The 18,585-nt window shown below is 36.9% G+C and overlaps 1 long non-coding RNA gene across 3 annotated transcripts in view; it reads left to right on the top strand.

Annotated features, from left to right (window-relative positions):
* LOC311435765 overlaps nt 1–18,585 on the top strand; it is a 238,685-nt gene that overhangs the window by 3,358 nt on the left and 216,742 nt on the right. For 2 of the 3 annotated variants that reach the window (XR_014692391.1, XR_014692392.1), the window contains exon 2: nt 1,359–1,467. This is a non-coding gene — a long non-coding RNA (uncharacterized lncRNA). Of the gene's footprint in view, nt 1–1,358; nt 1,468–3,188; nt 3,942–18,585 lie in introns of those variants that run through there. The other variant, XR_014692393.1, reaches the window with a different exon arrangement.

The following is an 18,585-nucleotide window of genomic DNA, read 5'->3' as shown; positions in this document are numbered from 1 at the left end:
ATGGCTATTACTGAATTCAGATTGAGTTGAGACTTCATTTATAACGTTGTTGTCTAAAATCTTTATGCCTGCCAAAAGAGTATGGCCAGGGCTCTGAAAGCAGTTTAGCTGGTGAGTTATCTTACTTGATGGGATGAACTCAGCAGAACTGTTTTAAAGGCCTGTTTTCTCCATGTCCAGCAGGTTTTGCTGTGGGGATGGTGAGACCTTCCTCACCAGAACTTTATGATCTTCAGTAAAATATTTTTTAAAACCAATTTATCTTTGCTGTAGGTAGGTATGGTTCGTATTGCTAGCACCACATCTCACCTGACAGGACTGTGGTACAGAGCACGCACATGCACCAGAGTGGGAAGTATTTGTCTTGGTGGGGATTTCCATGGTTATCCCCAAGGTTGCAGAGATGGGCATAAGCCAGCTCTTCCTGACTGCAAAAAAAAAAAAAAAAAAAAAAAAAGGAAGCACGGGAGAAAGTTACAAGGCAATGATATTCATTTTATCTTGGTACTGCATAGCATGTACTGTTTTCGTTCTGTGCAATATGTGTATTTTAAACATCCATTACTGTGTATGCTTCCACACACAGAAATGATAGTCTGCTATAGAATTTTCTGTCAAAATCTGCAAAAGCTTAAAAAGCATTAGAGCTGTGAATGTTAGCATTGTAAAATGTTTCCAAATATTGTTATAAGTTTTATTCTTGTTACTGTGGCTAGTTTTCCATCTTATTGTTTCTCCGTTGAAAGTTTAGCTCTACCAAAAATTTTCAAAAGAGAAAGTCCAATGTGGAGAATTGTTTCAGAAACAAGTTGGAAACATGCCCTTCCTAAAGGAGAAACCTTAAACTGACTGGAGAAAAAAAAAATCAAGATTTAGAATTTGATGAGTTTTAAATGCTGTGCACTCACATCTGATCCATACGCTTTTTTTTTTTTTTTTTTCTCTTCAAATAAGACAGCGCTAGTGATACGTATCTGTGATAGTAATTACAAATAAGATAAGGAATGGTTGCTCTGGATTAGGCTAGTGAACTGGCTAACCCAGAATTCTGTTTTTGAGAGCTGCCAAAGTAGGAGTGACAGATTATTAGGCACAAGTATGCAATGATAATTCCTAAAGCATAGCACCCAGCTTCCAGATGTTTGTGGCTGGGAGAGCTCTGTGAATTGGAGTTTGTAGCTTCGTTGCCACTTGTTTCACTATAATTTCTTACACTTAGTAGATTTCTCCTCTGTGAATTTATTTAGTTGCTTTTTGAACCCCTTTATATATAGTTTTCTCTACAATTCCCTATGGCAATTAATTTCATAGTCTGGTTATGAATTGTGATTTATTTATTTATTTATTTTTAATTTCAGAACCCGGTGAGTGCTTAACTGGTTTGAAGACTCATAGCTGCTTGGAATCTTCTGGATGTTAGCGTTCTGCCATGCATAATGACCAAAGGTTCTGCTTACTCTCCAAAAGGTAATTAGTATTTTTGTTTCAACTGAGGCTAGCATAGCAGAGCTGTTATGAGCTGTTATGGTTTATTCAAGTTTCATCCATCCATCATAACACTTGCCTCTTTTATGTTGAAAGTAGTGCCACATTAATAGACAACTTGGTTTTCCACTATACAATTCTGCAAATACTAACATTCATCTCTTAGGACATCAGGCCTGCCATACTGCCTGTTGTTCTGTTAGGTTGTTTGCCAGAGATCAGTCAAGAATTTTAGGAATAGTCAGATCTTTTTTTCTGTGGCCAAAACATCTTTTTATGTAATACGCTTTAGTGACTGATGTGATACTCAAAAGCAATCTATTGCAAAAATGTTTGGAATAGCACTAACACAAGATACTTTCATTTCTTTTTTTTTTCCACCCAAAACCTAAAAAAAAAAATAATAAAAATAACACCCTATATTTTTCTTCTTTGGTTTGGTTACCTTTGGTAAATTCGTATGTATTTTCATACGAGTACTCTCCTGTATAAAATGTATGTAGAAGAGAGTAACTTTAAAGTTAGGTTCTTTTTTTTTTTTTTTTTTTTTTTTTTTTTTCTGTAAGCTGCTAATGTGGCATTTAGTCTTGTTGAGATGAAGACATAAATTAACAGGTTGTTGTCATTTTAAACCAAGAACTGTTTGTGTGACGTTAAGTGAAGTCATTAAATTTGGCAGTTGCAGCCCTTTCAAGGCTAGGAGCTTCAGTTTTTCCAGATGGTGGTGACAATTCTTCTGTGCTCCAGTATGTTTTATTGCTTCATAGTGAATGTCTCTGTTCTGGGATTGGGTTCAGTCCTACTCCTGGAAAAGCTACATGTAGGATAAAGTTTCAGTCATAACTAAGGTAGTCTAAAATTGAGGGCTCTGCCAGGAGGGCCATAAATGCTGGATTCAATCTCTCTGGTGTTGCTAAATCCATAGAAGTGATTGGAGGGTTTCAGTTCAGATACTTCTTGTTCTTCAGCAAATCATAGATCTACTTTTGATATTGGATAAAATCTTGAATAGCTATCTAATGGAAGATAGCTGTCTGATGAAAGCTTAGCCAGTTTTGAGATTTTTTTTTTTTTTTTTCTCAGCATTTGTAAGTTTCTCTCCAAGTACAGGAATAGCAGTGTTTTTATCTTCATTTGTCATCCAACTTCAGCCAAAGGTTACCATTCCTAATTACCTGTTTCTCCAAGAAGCCAGTTAAAAAAAACCAACAACTTTAGCTAAAATTGCAGCAAAACTTTCCTTACATTCCCTACGTGTTCTTCAATGGGTTAATGTAAGCTGAGGATACTGTGCATGCAGAGGTAACTTACCCCATCTGCAAGTTCTCCAGAGCATGTGTCCATGCATTGCTGAAAGTAGCTACGTGGATTTATAGGTTTGAATGGACTTACTCCTTAATTTGATCTCTCAAGAAGTTCTCATTCTTAGGTTGACTGTTTTTGAAGAGCAATGTGGGTCCTATGCATAGCTTTGATACAGGCTTCAAGACAAAACACAGATGATAAGGTAGATTACATAGCTGTGAGGGAATAAAGTCACCTTACATACAGTGTAGCATCAATTTGTAAAATCCCAAGTGAGCGCCCAATAGGAGGCTCTCGGCTTTTTATTCTAGACTGATTCTTTCAACCTTTCTGGTTGGAACCTCTACACTCTATATAAATAATATGTGTGTTGAAGTTCCTTCTCTCTTTTCTCACAGGTCTGTACACCCAGTCTCTCATAACGGCCTAATGAGGATTGAATTAAATTGTACAAAGTGTAAAAGCTCCAGTTGGAGATAAGGAGAATGACTGGGGAAACATTCACGTGGACAGAGAAAAGTACAGTCAAGTATTTTTACTTGTCTGTGCAATACCAAGGGAGCAGTAAAAGTGTCATCATCTAAGCTTAATTCAAACAGGAGTGAGTGGTCTGGGTTCCAACAGTACCTTAAAGAAATCTCCTGTTTATGTTAATTTGTTGCACGTTTCAGAGAATGTCCTTTGGTCATTAATACTGTGACACTGACTCCAACATGCTTGGAGGCCAGTGCTTTGGAAGATGGGAATTGTAGAAACATGATGCTATGGAGCAGTTTCCTTTTCAGGCAGTCCTAAGCTTTGCTCCCGGTAAAGCTGTTTGCACTGTTGATAGTGTACTCGGGCCAATTCTGGTAAATTAGAAGTAGTGCATTTACTTTGCTTCTGTGCTATCTTGTGATTTCCTCAAGAGCACCCTTGCTGGTAGTTTCACTGACCTGTGTCTCATGTAGTGATTGCATAAAATTGTATGTTACTTGCCATATGTATTCTCTTCCCCAACAGATTCTTTCTCCACCTTGTCACTCACAGCAGTGTGTAACTGCTCAAATAAGATCCCATTTGAAGCCTGAGCTCCTTGTGAGCAAGTCTTTATCACTGTATATTGTCATTTTGTAATCTCCACAGAAATCAGTGGAGGCATGTTTGTTTGAAACAAGGACAGGATGGTATCTCAAGTCAGAATCAACTTCCTTGAGACAGTTCTTTGTGTTTCAGATAAAACTTTGTTTGTTGTAGTTCTTGTGCTGCAATTAATAGCTAAAAATAAAGTTCGATTTTGTCACTTGTATTTAAGAACTTAAATACTCTCTGGTTTTGGCAAGCTTTGATCTATGTTTACCCTACAAATAAGCCAGAGGCTCACTCCTGGGCAAACTTCCCTGTTTTTGTTATTTCTGTTTCAGTGTACCCTTTTGAATCCAAATTTCCATTTGATAAACCAAGCTACTTATAGCTTATCTCCTTCTTTCTTAGGAAGTTGCCAATTTGCCTCTTATTTGAAAGTCCTTCTTTAAAATTGGTTCTGCTTTTCTGGAATAAGATAGCAGATTTTCCACAGGAGTTTGTTTTTTAATCCCTTCCCTGTTTTCCTGCAAGCATATTTCAGCAGCTTTAATTTGTCAGTAACCCACTTCTGAGTTGGCTCATCTTTATTTGCTGAAATTTTCTTTTCTTTTGTTCTAGCATGAGAGTCGCTCCCTTTAATTATAATAATGTAGATAATTCTCAATCTGCCAACTCTTTTTGCTTTTCACTATTAAAACAATTTTTGAAAGGGGGTTGATTAAATACAGCTTTTTGTTGCAATTTAATTGTGACTATTCATACAACGATTATTAAAAAAAAAAAAAAAGTTCATCTATTATAAAATTCTGCCTACTGCCATGTAAGGGCCCTCTTGAGGGTGTTTTCACCACTGCATCTCCATGGAGGCAGCAGGTGGGAGTGAGTTTATTGTACCCACTTGCTGTGAGTCAGCTCAGTCTGAGACCCAGTAATTTATTTCAACACGGCATTAGGTCTGAGTTAATAAGTCTTGTTGGGTGTAGAATATGTTAGTTTAGGCCCCAAATCTTGCTAACATTACTAACGAGCTTCTAGACTCTATCATCTCAGTGCCTAGAAGAAGAGAACCTCCATCCAAGTGAAGTGAGGCAACTGCTTGCTCATGTTTTTGGAAGCGTACACAAATTCTCTCAGTAATAGGGTTTGTAGACCACGAACCTCTTCCTTTACAGCTTTTCCCAGAACAATCTGAGGCAATTTTTAGGTTATTATACTCTATAAAAATATAATCTTTGAAGTTTAGCCAGTCCTGGCTGGCTTAACAGACTGAATTTGCTCAGACCAAGATGATGTTAGAATCAGAATTTTATCAGACTTTATATCAAAATGCAAACACAAGACATAACGCTTTATATTCTTCTTCAGAGTATGAGAAATACTCTGAATGTAGCATATTCTGCTCTCACACTTTTCTCCTTTGAACCTCTTTACTTGGCCTTTTATCTGTAAAGAAACAAAATCCAGCTGAATATGAACTTTTTTTTTTTTTTTTTTTAGTTCTATAAGTGTATTTAGCCATCCCATCATCCCATAAGAATCTCTTATACTTGACTAGAGTACTAGAGAAGTTGGCAGTTTTGAATTAAAAGCTATTGCTTGTGGTCTCTTTTCACTCAGAATAAGAATAATGTTTTGCCTTTTAGGAGTACAACCATCATTTTAGAAATCATTGAACATTTAAACTCCAGTTATTATTTGGTGCATTTTTTTCAGATTTTGGGAATCTTGCCCTTACACGTATAGCAGGACTGCTGGCTCAGTGGAAATATTCCCATTCATAATAATGGCATCAGAATCAATCCAATAGTAATTACTGAATTATCAAGTAATAAACTGGGAGATAAAAGTTCTTTTGCAGCAAAACTTTTTACCACTTCCTTGTAAGTAAGAGTATGTTACATATTAGTACATTATACAGTAAGTATGAAGTTTTCTGTCAGTAATAGAGTTATTCAGTTTGAGAGAACCCTTCGGGGATATGAATATCAGAATGCCACAAGAGTGGTGCTATTGGGGTGAGCCTTAAGATTTGTAATTTCTTAAGAATTTGGTGGCAAATGTTTGAGTATGTCAACTAGATTGTCAAAGTTTATTCCAATCTGTTTTCTATGTCACCTGGAGGGAGAGACAATGAAAATTTTATAACCTCAATATAGCAGAACTTTGCCTTCTAAGAGCTACTGCAGGTTCACGGTACCTGCCTGGAAGAAATCCACTGGATGTTTACCTGATAAAGATATCTCCTGGCAATTTTGTACACTGAGTATGATAGTTATGGTTATCAATAAACATGGAATACCATTATATCAAGCCTGCAATATATCTATATATTTTAAAATGAGTTAGCTTTTGAAACCACATCATGAATGCGTATGTTGAAGAATCAAAGTTTGTGTGTCATCTTGAGCCCTAAAATTAGTCTTCCCTGTGTCCAGAACTTCTAGCAGACATGCTTCTATGGTTTGCTCGGCACTCACTAGGATCCTTCAGAGAGGGTTAACTGTCTTGCAGTGAAGGAGAGTGTTCTGCAGATAATAGAGATGTTTTATGCTATGTTTTCTGATTCCATATCTTTGGCAGATTGGTTTTAATTCTCTTGCAAAGCCCTGAATGGGCATGATTTAGCTACCTGGTAGAAGAAGTGGTAGTTTTGTAACTGGTAGTGACAGTAGATTGGAAGACTTGGATATTACACTGAGGTCTTTCATAATACCTTGCTGATATCCTTCAGCTGATTTTTCTGATTCTCCAGTTTTCTTCATATAAGAAATGTAATTGTAGTTGATTCCTGGGTAAAGTCATCATCATCTGTAAATTGCTTTGAGATCTCTGGATAGGGAACATCCTAGAGCTACAATGTCCTTTTCTTGATAATTTAATTTGTATGGTTAATTTTAAAAAGCAAGATAAAACATAGCTTTTACAAGACTTCTTAGAGTAGGTAAGGAGAGACCTCCATATTTAATCACCGTTCCAGGATTGCTCTGTTTTTAAGAGCTTCACAGATGAAATTCATCAGTCTTTACAAGCATCTTAGAGCAATTGAGGTTCTGTGAGTGATGTTTCTTGAAGGCAGGCTTTTCAGTGCGAGTCTGCAGATTTCACAAAGCCTTTTGTTGTCCTCGTGTCGAGGTCATGCAGCCTTCCTAAGTGACATGTAAAGAAATTCTGGCACATAACAAAATCAACATAATAGTTGTCTTTGATGCCTTTAGGCTGTTAGTAGTTGGGTATAATTTTACATAGCTGACAATTGTTCCATTGTGAAGTCTGTGAAGAATGCTTTTCTTCAGTGCTTCTTCCTTCTTCTTAGCATTATTTTAAATCTTGAATTATTACAGATCGACCTGCATTTTTTCCTCCGTATAATTACTCATTCACCTATTGATATTGAAAAGCAGTCTATGGGGGTACTGAATAATTCGGTAGCTTCTGCTTTTTCTTGTATGATCAGGGAGAGGAAATAGTTTTGGACAGTCACTGTATGTTCATCATTGAATCTTTTTATCTGAACCACAACCAGTTGGGGAAAAAAAAAGAAGTGTTCTTAGTTGGTGCCAGTGTTGATCTGTTCATTAGCTGGCAAAGTTGATGAATGAGTGGTCTCCGTCAAAGATGAGCATGCTACTCCGGCATAGGTTATAACCTGTGTTATTTGAGTGGCGGTTCAGCTTGCTGCTATAGTTCTAGAGCTGGATCAAAGCTAATAAAGAGTGTAATAAGGAAGGGTTATAGATATGCTAATGATCTCACTGATGTTTTTGGGCAGAGGTAAAGAAAACCACAATTTTACTTTTATCAATTCTCACATATTAGACTGGCAGCTGAGTCACTTTTTCTTTAAACTGAGAATAAACAGTCTCTGTAAGTGCACTGTGAACCTTGTCAGATTTACAGTTTTAGCTTCAGTTGCCTAAAGACCAGCTCTTAAAAAAATGACTAATCCAGCAGTAATCCTCCAAAGCACTAGCATTGTAGTGTCTCAATGGGACACATCTTACGTACAATTAATACCCTAAAGTCAAGGCTATGTTTTACAAGATAAGAGCACTTGCGACAAGTACATGTGTGACTTGCTATCTAGAATGCTCAGGGGACGATATATTTGTCCCCTGAAATGTGGGAAGGTTTGTAATAAATTGTTATAGCCACTTTCAACAGTCCTTACATGTACGTTGATTTGAATGCAATTATTTATACAGTGCTTTCAACAGGAAAAAATAAGGGTTGCTGTTACAGATCGACTGCATGATTAACTGACTAGACTTAGTTGGGAGCATTTTAGAAATTTTCTGTACCATTCAAATTTGATAACAGCTGTTCCAAGCTGTTATTTCTCCTTGTTGTCAAAACATTTCTATTAATGTGGTTAAAATGAACTACTGAGATAATACTTTGAGAGAAAAGAGTATGGTGGAACCACACTTGGTCTTAATTGTCTGCATTGGGTAATTTGCATTGTGAAACAAGAAAAGTGCCAGTTGTCACAGACTCAAGGAAAAACAGGTATGTGCCATTTCAATTATTGTTCCCAATTTGTAGAGGTTTATAATGATATTTACTGTGTGACATTCACATCTATTTCATGTTTGCAGTTTGAAAATAAATAGAATCCAATACAGCATCCTATTATAAGCACCATGGTGGATTTAAATAAAAAGGCAAAATAGTTTCCAGCATAATTACATTGGGTGTCATGGTATTAGAGTGGAAATGCTCTGTAGAATTTGAAGTAAGCAGGAGGAAATATGCCAAAAGTGCAGTAATTACAGAATACATATCTTAAAATCATCTACATTATTGGTGCTGAAAAGAATTGAAAATACTTTCAGCCCCTCTGGCACTGTGAGGCCCAGAATTACTAGCTAGTTAGTTTTCTTTAAAACCACTTGTACAAGAAATGGGATTAAGACATTGAGTTATTTTACTGTCATTACCACTGATGCTTTGTTCCACTTTTTCTTCATTAGAGGCAGAAGAGCAGTAACTTCTGTGTGTAAACTACAACATATAGAACATATAGGACACTGCCTGTGCCTATATATTCCAGAGAAATCTAAAACATATGAGATTGTATTTTTAAAGGTAGTGTAGGACATGACATTTCATATGTAAAGGAACATATTGAAAAAAATCCTAACTGAGCAGAGGTGCAATGAAAAATAGTTTGCTTTCACGCTGTTAAGGACCATTTATAGCAAATATTGACTTGAGACTGAATTTAGATTGCCTTGGCAAGCTTTCTCCTTGCACATCTTAGCTTCTGATAGCTGTATTTTGTACTTGTCTTTCTGATCAAAAAGCAAACTACAGGAAGCCCCTGAAATCTGGTTGTGTGGAACCAAATGGAACAACAGCAGTGAGAGATCCTCTGCAGCTTCGGGCTGTAGCAGTGTAGTTTTATCTTATTTATTTATTTATTATTATTTTATCTTCAGCCAGCTTCTCCCAAATAAGAATAAAATGGCACGTGCTTTCCCTGGGCCTTCATAGCTGTGTGGTGGGAGCAAATGGTGGGGTTGCAGCAACTTGCCTTATGTTCCATGTCAGGGGGAAATGCATTGTGCTAATGATGTAACCTTTGTCTATTTCTTTAAATCTCATCCTGTCTGCCTTTGTCCTCTCCATGCTGTCACTCTAATTCCCCTCCTGCTTCCCTTTCCTCCTGTCTCTGCATTTCTTCCCCTGTGCTCTCTGTAGGTACTCCCAGTGGGAACACAACAATGTTTCTCAGGCCTAGCAAGGCAGTCCTAAGGAAGTCTGATTCAGTCTTTGAAGTTCCAGTATGAGCAGGTCTGATACTGTGGGAGGTCTCAAGAAAGCAGAGGAGGTGTATTTGTTGATGTGATAATTTGAGAGGTGTCCAGTTACCAGCAAACAATTTTCCTTTTATTTCTAACATTCAGCCCAAAGATAACAAAGGCTTTCTGTAGCGTACCTTTTCTCTGCTTTCTCTAACAAGCAATTCATTGTAGGTTTAAAAGGAATGAAAATAGCTTTAATTAATTAGCATACCAAGCCCTTAACCGAAACTTTAAATCTCTCCAGTTGCTAAGGTTGTCACTGTTTTATAGCTCAACAGAGTTTGGAAGCAGTGGTTAAAACAATACAAAACACATAAAAAGTTAATTATAAAAAAGAATTAACAATTTTCTTTAATATAGTTAGTTTCACCTTTGCCTTCAGAAAGGCAATTAAGTGTCATAGTCACCTGCAATTACTGAAATCTATTTTTGTTTACTGGTTTGATCATTTTCAATTTAAACTACCTGTCAGAAAGGAGAAAAATAGAAGAAAGTGAGCAGCATTTTTAAATGTTCTGTTTAAACAATAGTGTGAATATTTGAATGCCCTGAAGATATATAATAGACCTTAAAAGGCACTGCATCATTTAGTATTAGTATTGGATTTATAGTCCATAGAAGAAGAAAGTTCCTCATTAAGAATGACAAATATCATCTTAGAATTGTAGAATCACTAGAATATAGAAATAGAACAGAGAATTTTGTCACATTTCCCTCATTTGTGTTTACCCTTCCTACATCCACCTTCTTCTTCCACAGAAATTTAGGGTAAAGCAGGCCTTTATCTAAAGCTATGAGTAAAAGATCCTTTCCTATTCATTAAAAATCAGCTAATCCTGAATTTTTGAATCTCCAGACATTCTAATGAAGTGCAACTTGGTCATCTTCCACGTTTGAGCTTTCCATGTCATAAGACCTAAAAAGCTTAAATTAGAATATCTTCTACCAGGGGAAAAAAAGTAAAGTCTTTTGGAACCTGACCTTTCCTAGCTACCCATCTCTTGCTTGAATCTGGATTTAATCGCAATTCAAAGAAGCTTTGATGGTAAATGCTAACAGGTGTTTATTACTAAATAAGTCAGTAAAGTGTTAGGCAGCATCACTTTTTGATCCCGAAGTAGGAAATAAATGCCAAGACTGAATTAGTGAAGTTATCATGCTTCATCAGAGCAAGGGGAAGTTGTTTTGAATTTCCTGTCTGCAACTGTTTACCTCTCATACGAATAGAGTATTGGGTACATTTTAATGCTTGGAAGTACCATCATCATTCATTAGCTGTAATGGAGTCAGTCATCAAGCAATATAACCTAGACATACTTCCATGAGGTTGTGAACAAGCGGCTATATTGTGCTATTTAAAACATCCTGCCTTTCTGAAACTTCAAACTCATTCATTTCAAAAGCAATGAAAATGATGTCTCTGCTTTTCTCCCATCTGTTCCACGCAATAGATTTTTGAGTGCTGAATGCCACGAAGCCTGGGTAATTACCTGAAAGTCCTCAGCAACCAGCTAGTTGGTACTATTGGTGTCTTCTGTGGTGTTTTAAAGATTGCTTTTTTTCTGATGGGTGTGATGCCATGCTCAGATATTTGGGGACACACTGATATGTGCTAGGTGCTTTTTAAAAGTACACAAGACACACAAGTCTTGCATATGTTACCAGTGAGAACACAATTTGGTTTGTAGATTTTGATCTTCATTCTAATGCAGATTCTTCTATTTCATGGTTGGCCTTCTCACTTATTTGTGAAAGGGCTAGCAAGGAAAGTATCTCAGTGTCTGAAATACTTCCTCAGTATCTCAGGTAAGAAGTTTGAATTTTATTTTGATTCCAATTTAGAATGTAAATGTTACAGAGTCAAGACGCTGAACATGTATTTGTGCTGGGGGACAAGCCTTCAGTGAGACAAAATTATCAACTACTGTTGAGTTGACTGGGCTTTCGTGGTGAACTTTTGAAAAGTACCTGAAGCACAGACCCTTTTAAATTACACCATATTGTGCTGCTGGGTATCTGAAGCCTGATGGGGATTAAGCAGAGACAGACTATGCTTGTGAGCCTATCTTGATACCATTCTGTACCAAATACATGTATGATTCATGGTCAGTGCATAGTGCAAATGCAACCTTATCCTAGAGGTTCACTTTACTGACAACTTAAATGGCAAAATATTTAAACTCATCCTGTGCTCTTCTTTATTGCCAGGCCTAGGATTTAGCTAACAGGTTTTCTCTACCCCACCTTCTATTTCTTCTGTCTCAGCTGCCTCTTTATGTTATAACTGGTGTTAATAGGCTATAATGCTAACATGAAGCATGAATAGCTGACATGGATGACTGGCTTGCCAGAGAAGCTGTGCTGCTCTTTGTGAAGCCCTATAAATTCAGCGACTCCTGAAGTCCTGATGCAGGTTTTGAAACACATGTATGCATTGAGAAATGACATGTTATACTAGAGTTCTTTTTAGTTTGGCGTATAGTCTTCCCTTTACTGCACTTGATGCTGTACTCCATAAAAGTAAATCTCTGGTGTTTGTATCTTGTATTATTGGCTAGATCTCTTGGCATCTCAAGAAGAAGCAACCATTGATTGGGGTGGAGATTTAAAGGATTTACATGTTTTGCCTTATACATGCTCCTATTAAATGTTGTGTCCAAAGCTTTTGTTTTTTATTGTTAGTGTTCAAAATAATAGAAAATCTGTTATTTTCATGGAAATGAAAGTTTCATTGCAGTACTCAAGCTGTTGGTATGCCAGCTCTTTATCCCTGAACTCTTGCTTTTTAAATATAAGTACTCTTCCATCTTTTTTCCCCTCTCCAAATAAATTACACTGGCTAGAGTGTTGTTTGTTAATCAGTTTCAAATTGTGCTGGCACCATGCCCTGTGAAACCCTGGCTACAGATTCTTGCACTGATACACTGGTGACAAGAAACCTGGCAGCTGGTTCTTTTCCAGGAATATATAGTCACATTATCTGATCACTTGCTCCTGTGGCTGTCTTCTACATGTAAACAAAGGGATGGATTTGAGTCTCAGCTACATCATTATACTCGGTAGGCATCAGATGAATTCTTTTGAACTCAGAAGCTGGTCACACCGTTAATTTTAATGGAAGAGGAACAGTCAGAAAAAATGCTTCTTCGGAAATAATCTTTGAACTGGGATTGTATATCTGCTGCAGATTTTAAAGTTTAGTGACAATTCCAATATTAATTACGGGGAAAAAGAAGATTATCAGAAAACTGTGAACCCAATTATACCTTTATTCAGAGTTTTATCTTTGGATTAATTTATACTATTCAGCTGGGAGACATTTTGAAATATGGCTTTATGATTCTTCAGTATTTTAGTGTTTGATTCATCTTGAGTGAATATCAGAAATGCAGCTTTTACGAGAGGCTCAGAACAGGCTGAATTCATTAAATGGAACACTGAAAGTGAAATGAGCCACTCTTTGCTTCATATGGATTTAATCCGTACCTAAGGGGAAGTTCTAATTTTTGATATACATTCAAGAACTCTGCAACAAGGATGCTTGTCTGTTGAATATTCTTTATTCATTCTGCATGCAGAATTTATGTGTGATATCAAAGCCCAGCTTACATAATATAGGTAATAAATTGCAGTGCCAAACAGTGATGAGGCTACAACCCTTGGAGCAGATTTTGGGGCACATCATTTGTTTCAAAGCCCTATCTAAGTGCCTAAATAAATGATTGAATTTTCAGAGCTTCTGAGCAGACCTAATTTGCTTTGAAGTTATGGGAAACTGGAGAATGGTCTTGGCACATATGAACTGGCAAAGCTGAAGACAAAGCTAACATAATTTCCTGTCTTAATTCAATTCCTGAACCACAGTACTATCCTTTTGCTTCTACTAACCCACAGTCAGAACCAAACATGTTAGGTGGAAGTGCTGTACTTGAATAAATTAAAAATCAGAGGTATTTCACAATTCTGTTAGTGATGTTGACTGCTGTATGTTTTTGTACTTGGCTGTAATTTGCTCGCTTGTACAGCTGCTCTATGAATATCACTTTCTTTCTTCAAGAAGTCCCATTGACTTGTGATGAAGGCGCGCACAATGTGGGTTGTACCAGTTTGAATTAAGCAGTGTCATAGAACATAGATGTTAGAGGAGATAGAGATGAGTGATTTACAGCTACTTCATCAGTCTACTAAAGTGGTGTGGTTCCTGACAGAATACTTTCAGTACTTTGGGATGAGTAGCGGTACATGGCTCTTTTATGAAGATAATTCCATCATTTTGTGTGGAAGATATTTCGCTACTAATCTTATGGGCAGAAATTGATCGCAATCTGTTGAAATAACTTGGGTGCCTCTTGCTCATTTCGTTATTTTTTTAAATACAGATTTACACAGAAGGTGAAAGGGCATTGATGATAACCAAATGCTGTTGTGAAATCTGTCTTTGTGAGTGGGATAGTGACCCACGAATGGCATTATCAAATGTTACTTTTCAAAAACGTCTTCATGAACTGTGACAAAAAACAGTGCTGTTGTGTTACCTTTGTGGGTTCTGTCTATTTAGGGTTAATTTAGGGTTAGATGAATGTTACACTTTTAATCCTCCTGCCTACTATGGAGTAGAAAATTACATTGATACTTACAGCAAAGATAAGTAATCTTTTTCTCTGGGTGGGTTACAAAAACACTGCACTAAAAGAATTTGTATTAGGGTTGTCATGTCCATGTTTGAAAAGTTAGGAAATGGCAAAGACCGCGGGTGCACATATGTGCATATTCTCTTTCTTAGTGCTGCCCACTCACTTTGCACAATCATATTGAGCATAAACATGAAGGGCTAAATCCAGCTCTCCTAAATGGTCAATATATGTTGACAAGGTTTAGGCACTTGAATACTGCTAGATCTTACAGGGCAATCAAGCTGCATTCATTCTAGCACTACTCAATCCAAAGTGCGTCGGGTTTGGCCTGGAAGTTCTCCAGTGCTCGAGCAACTACAATGCTCAGAAACACCGTGTTGGGGAGGAAATGTGCCTGTTCCATACTAAAGTTCCATCCCCATCTGAGCTTAAGGGGACACTTGCCTAAATTCAGGTAATGCACTTTTGAAGATGAAAGCTAAGCATAGAAAATGGCTTTTGGATATTTGCAGCTCAAGAACCTGCGTGTGTCACTGGCATGTGATTCCAGAAGGTAAATTCACAATTAAAGATGCAGAAGAAATATTGTGATGTGATGTAAAAATGCTGTGAAATCAGCATTTGTTTGGGATCAGCAGCAGGATGATTTTTAACTTGTACTACAACTTAAACAGTCCTCAAAAGACTGTCTATCATGCATATATCTTTTGAAAATGGAACTTAAGGTCTATGCTGATTACGTAGCTATATACATTTTAGATAAAATAACTTTTCTGAATGTAAAACACAAGTAAACCAGCCCAAATCTGTGTGATTGAATGAAACTAATGGGGACTTTCCTTATTACATGATTTCTGCAACAGTTCATAGAATCACAGAACAGCCTGAGTTGGAAGGGACTCACAAGGACCATCGTGTCCAACTCCTGGCCCCACACAGGACTACCCAAAAATCAGACTGTGTCTGAGGTCATTGTCCAAATGCTTCTTGAACATCAGCAGGCTCGGTGCCATGACCCTGGGGAGCCTGTCCCAGTGCGCGACCACCCTCTGGGTACAGAACCTTTCCTAACGCCCAGCCTGATGCCCCCATGCCCCGATGCAGCTTCATACTGTTCATATTATTTAGAGTAAAAAAAAAAAAAAAAAAAAAAAAGTAATGTCTAGCCAAGTTTCAAACAGCTTTATATATCTATATTTGTATATACGTATGTATCTTTGTATCTATCTCCAGATAGATACGTGTGTGTGTGTGTGTATATATACAATTATAATATATACATATATAAAATTCTGGCTTGCGCATCATACATATATCAAAGGAAACTCCATGATATCTCAAACTGGACAACCAGAATCTGGGGGTTTGTCTCTGGTTACTTCATGTGTATTTGTTCCTGCTGGTGAACAATTTTTATTATCCTGTCTCTTGGTTTCTTACTCTTCCTGCCTTGCTGATACGATTTTCTGTTAATTTACTGCCCTTCTTCTCATATTCTGGAAAACTATGCTGCACTACTTTTCCCCTTAGCTAACCTAAGCTTCCATTTCGCATCTCTGATAGATTTTAATTGCTTCTGGTGATATTTGAGTTCATTCTACAAATCTCCTTACAAGGGATATTAATTGCAATAAAAAATCCCAGTGTACCAGTTTGACATAGTAATCTATAATGCTTGAATGGCTTTATAACGAATACTGAAAATATGAATGCTGGCATGACCTACATGTGAGACAAAAGCTGTTCCCTTAGGGAATGGAGATAATTTGCTTTTGTCTCATACATTATGCATCTCCTTTTTTACACCCAATTTCCATGAATAAAAAAAAATATATATATATTTTTGTTTTGTGTCAGAGTTGTTGAAGTTGTGAGTGGAGCACTAGGCTCTGCTTGTTAGGATGTTAACATCCTACTAGGATATCTGCAGTCTCACTTTGTTTTCTATTACCTATTCTTAATTTCTTTTTTGTTCTTTGATAGTTCTCTCTGAGTAATGTTTTCTGTTTCCTCCTTTATTCTTTGGAGAGTGAATGCTGCTGATTCCTTTTTGTTGGGAAATGTTCTAACCAAAAAACATACTGTACGTGTTTCATTGGTGCAATTGTGTCAGTGGTTAATAATTAGTCTGTATTATGCTAAAAAAGGAAATGTAATTTGTGTCTCATAGACCTCTCTAAAACTAATGGATTCCTTGACAGGCAAAGAACAGGGTTGGGCTCTTGTAAAAGCATTGTGTGGTCTCTCCAGACATTACAGGATTTATGGGCAGAGCTTTTAATTAAAGGAAGAGTTCAAGATACAATGGATATTCAGCCATCTAAACAAGAACTTGTCTCTGCCGCAACACTTAAAGAAATTGGCCCCTCATGAAAACTGAGTTGATAGTGATGGGTTTTTCAACTACTTCACACTGAGGGTAAAATGATGTAGATTAACATGTGTTAATGTCCTTCCCTCTGATGTGTTACATATTGCTTTTCCTTTTTGAATTTGTAAAACTAAAGAAATTGGTGTGGGGTCTTTGAAGTTTATAAACCCCTAATTCTGCGTCCCCTGGTCTTCTCAGTAAAAGAGTATTATTTGGGATACATAGTAGAAAACTGCACAGTTTTCTAGGTAGGGACATGCCACTGCCTTCTGTATTAGAAGCATAAAATAGTACATTTCTTGTTTGTCTTTCTGAAGGTACCTATTTATTTAATAAAAACTTAGGCTGAGCTGCCTCCAAGTACAGCTCATTTATAATTTAAAACATCACCTAGGATACTGGTCTGAAAAACAAAATATTAGTTAACAATTTGATAAATTCTGCCTACAAATGATGCTCAGGTAACCAAACTCCTCCTGGATGTTTATGCAATTTACTACATGCTGTGTTTCATATTTCATGGACACTAATCTTTTTTAGATGATTTATGATGCATTTATGGTGTATTTGTTCTTAGGCTATTTCTTGTTCATCATTTTGCAGATCAGAATACCAGTATAGCTGGTGTATATAACTGTGGACTGAAAGTCATTGAGGATTTCATTGTTGGTCTAGTCTGTTTGACAATATTCATCTGGACATCTCATTTCCCTATTCTCATTTTTAAATGAATAGCTAAGTATTTTTTTCAACTGTCAGCAAAAAGAAGCATTTGTGTGAATAACAATATTTATAGCATCTAATTTACCACAGAGGTATTGAGTTTGATCGTTATTCAAATCACAGCGTGACATGTTTTATAGCAAAAAACCCAAATTGGTGTTTGTTATTACAGTGACACTGGCTAACACGAGTGCTTTAAATACTCTGCTTGTGTATTTACCAGGACATGAGTGAAAACACTAGATCATCAGCTTGCTGTGTGAAAACACAGAAGTGGCAACCTGACAGTGTGAGGAAAGAGCAAAATCAGCAGAGAGAGTGGCCTGCAAGGTTGTCAGACTCTGAGTAATGTTTGAACAAGTGTGAAGCAGGAATATTAGTAGGTGATGCATGTGATGTACGGGAGCCTTATGCCACTTATGGCACGGAAATACCGCTCTTCTATCAGATGAATTACTGTGTGCATCTAAACCCTGAATATCATTCATCTGCACCGCACTGTGTTAACTGTGATGGGCTGTATTTCCTGCCTCAGAAATTCTCATGAATATTTTATAGTTTTTTTGTGTTTTTTTTTTTTTTTTTTTTTTTTTTTTTTCATCGCTGAAGTTCAGTTTTATTTTATTTTTTTATTTAAGCATTGCCTGTTCTGGCTAACTTTTATTTGGGATTATATAAGGAAAGTTAATAGGGGAGAACGGCAGCCACTCTTCCTCTTGTGAGACTAACTGCGGTACTTACGGTGGCTAAACACATTATACTAGAAAAAATCTTTTTTTAGGGGCTAATCCTGATTGGCAGTGGTGGTCTCTAACAAGGTGTTAAATGCTACAGATTCCTGCTAACGTCAGTGGGAATAGTATTTAAACTTTTAAATTGCACTGGATGCAGAAAATCTATAGTGTTTATGATCAGGAAGGCATATCACTGCTTTGTCCTTTTTAATGCAAAAAATGTGAAATTCTTATTAATGGATGTATTCTGCTCCCAAGGGTGTAGTTCCAGTGCTGTGGTGTTTTTTTAACATGTTCAAGAGTCTTGTTACTGCATGACCAGTCATTTTAACTGCGTGTTGCTGATGTATTTGCCTCTTTAGCTGTTGTGTATATCTGTTCCCCTGTGCTTTTTCACACTTCGTATTCTAGAACATCCTCTTTTCTTTTATGCCTAGCTAGCTCCCATTCTTATTAAAACTTGT

Source organism: Aythya ferina (assembly GCF_964211825.1).
Source record: "Aythya ferina genome assembly, chromosome: 4".
NCBI classification, from domain to species: Eukaryota; Metazoa; Chordata; class Aves; order Anseriformes; family Anatidae; genus Aythya; species Aythya ferina.
Note: the sequence above shows the minus strand (reverse complement) of the source record. Positions and strands in the feature narration are given on the sequence as shown.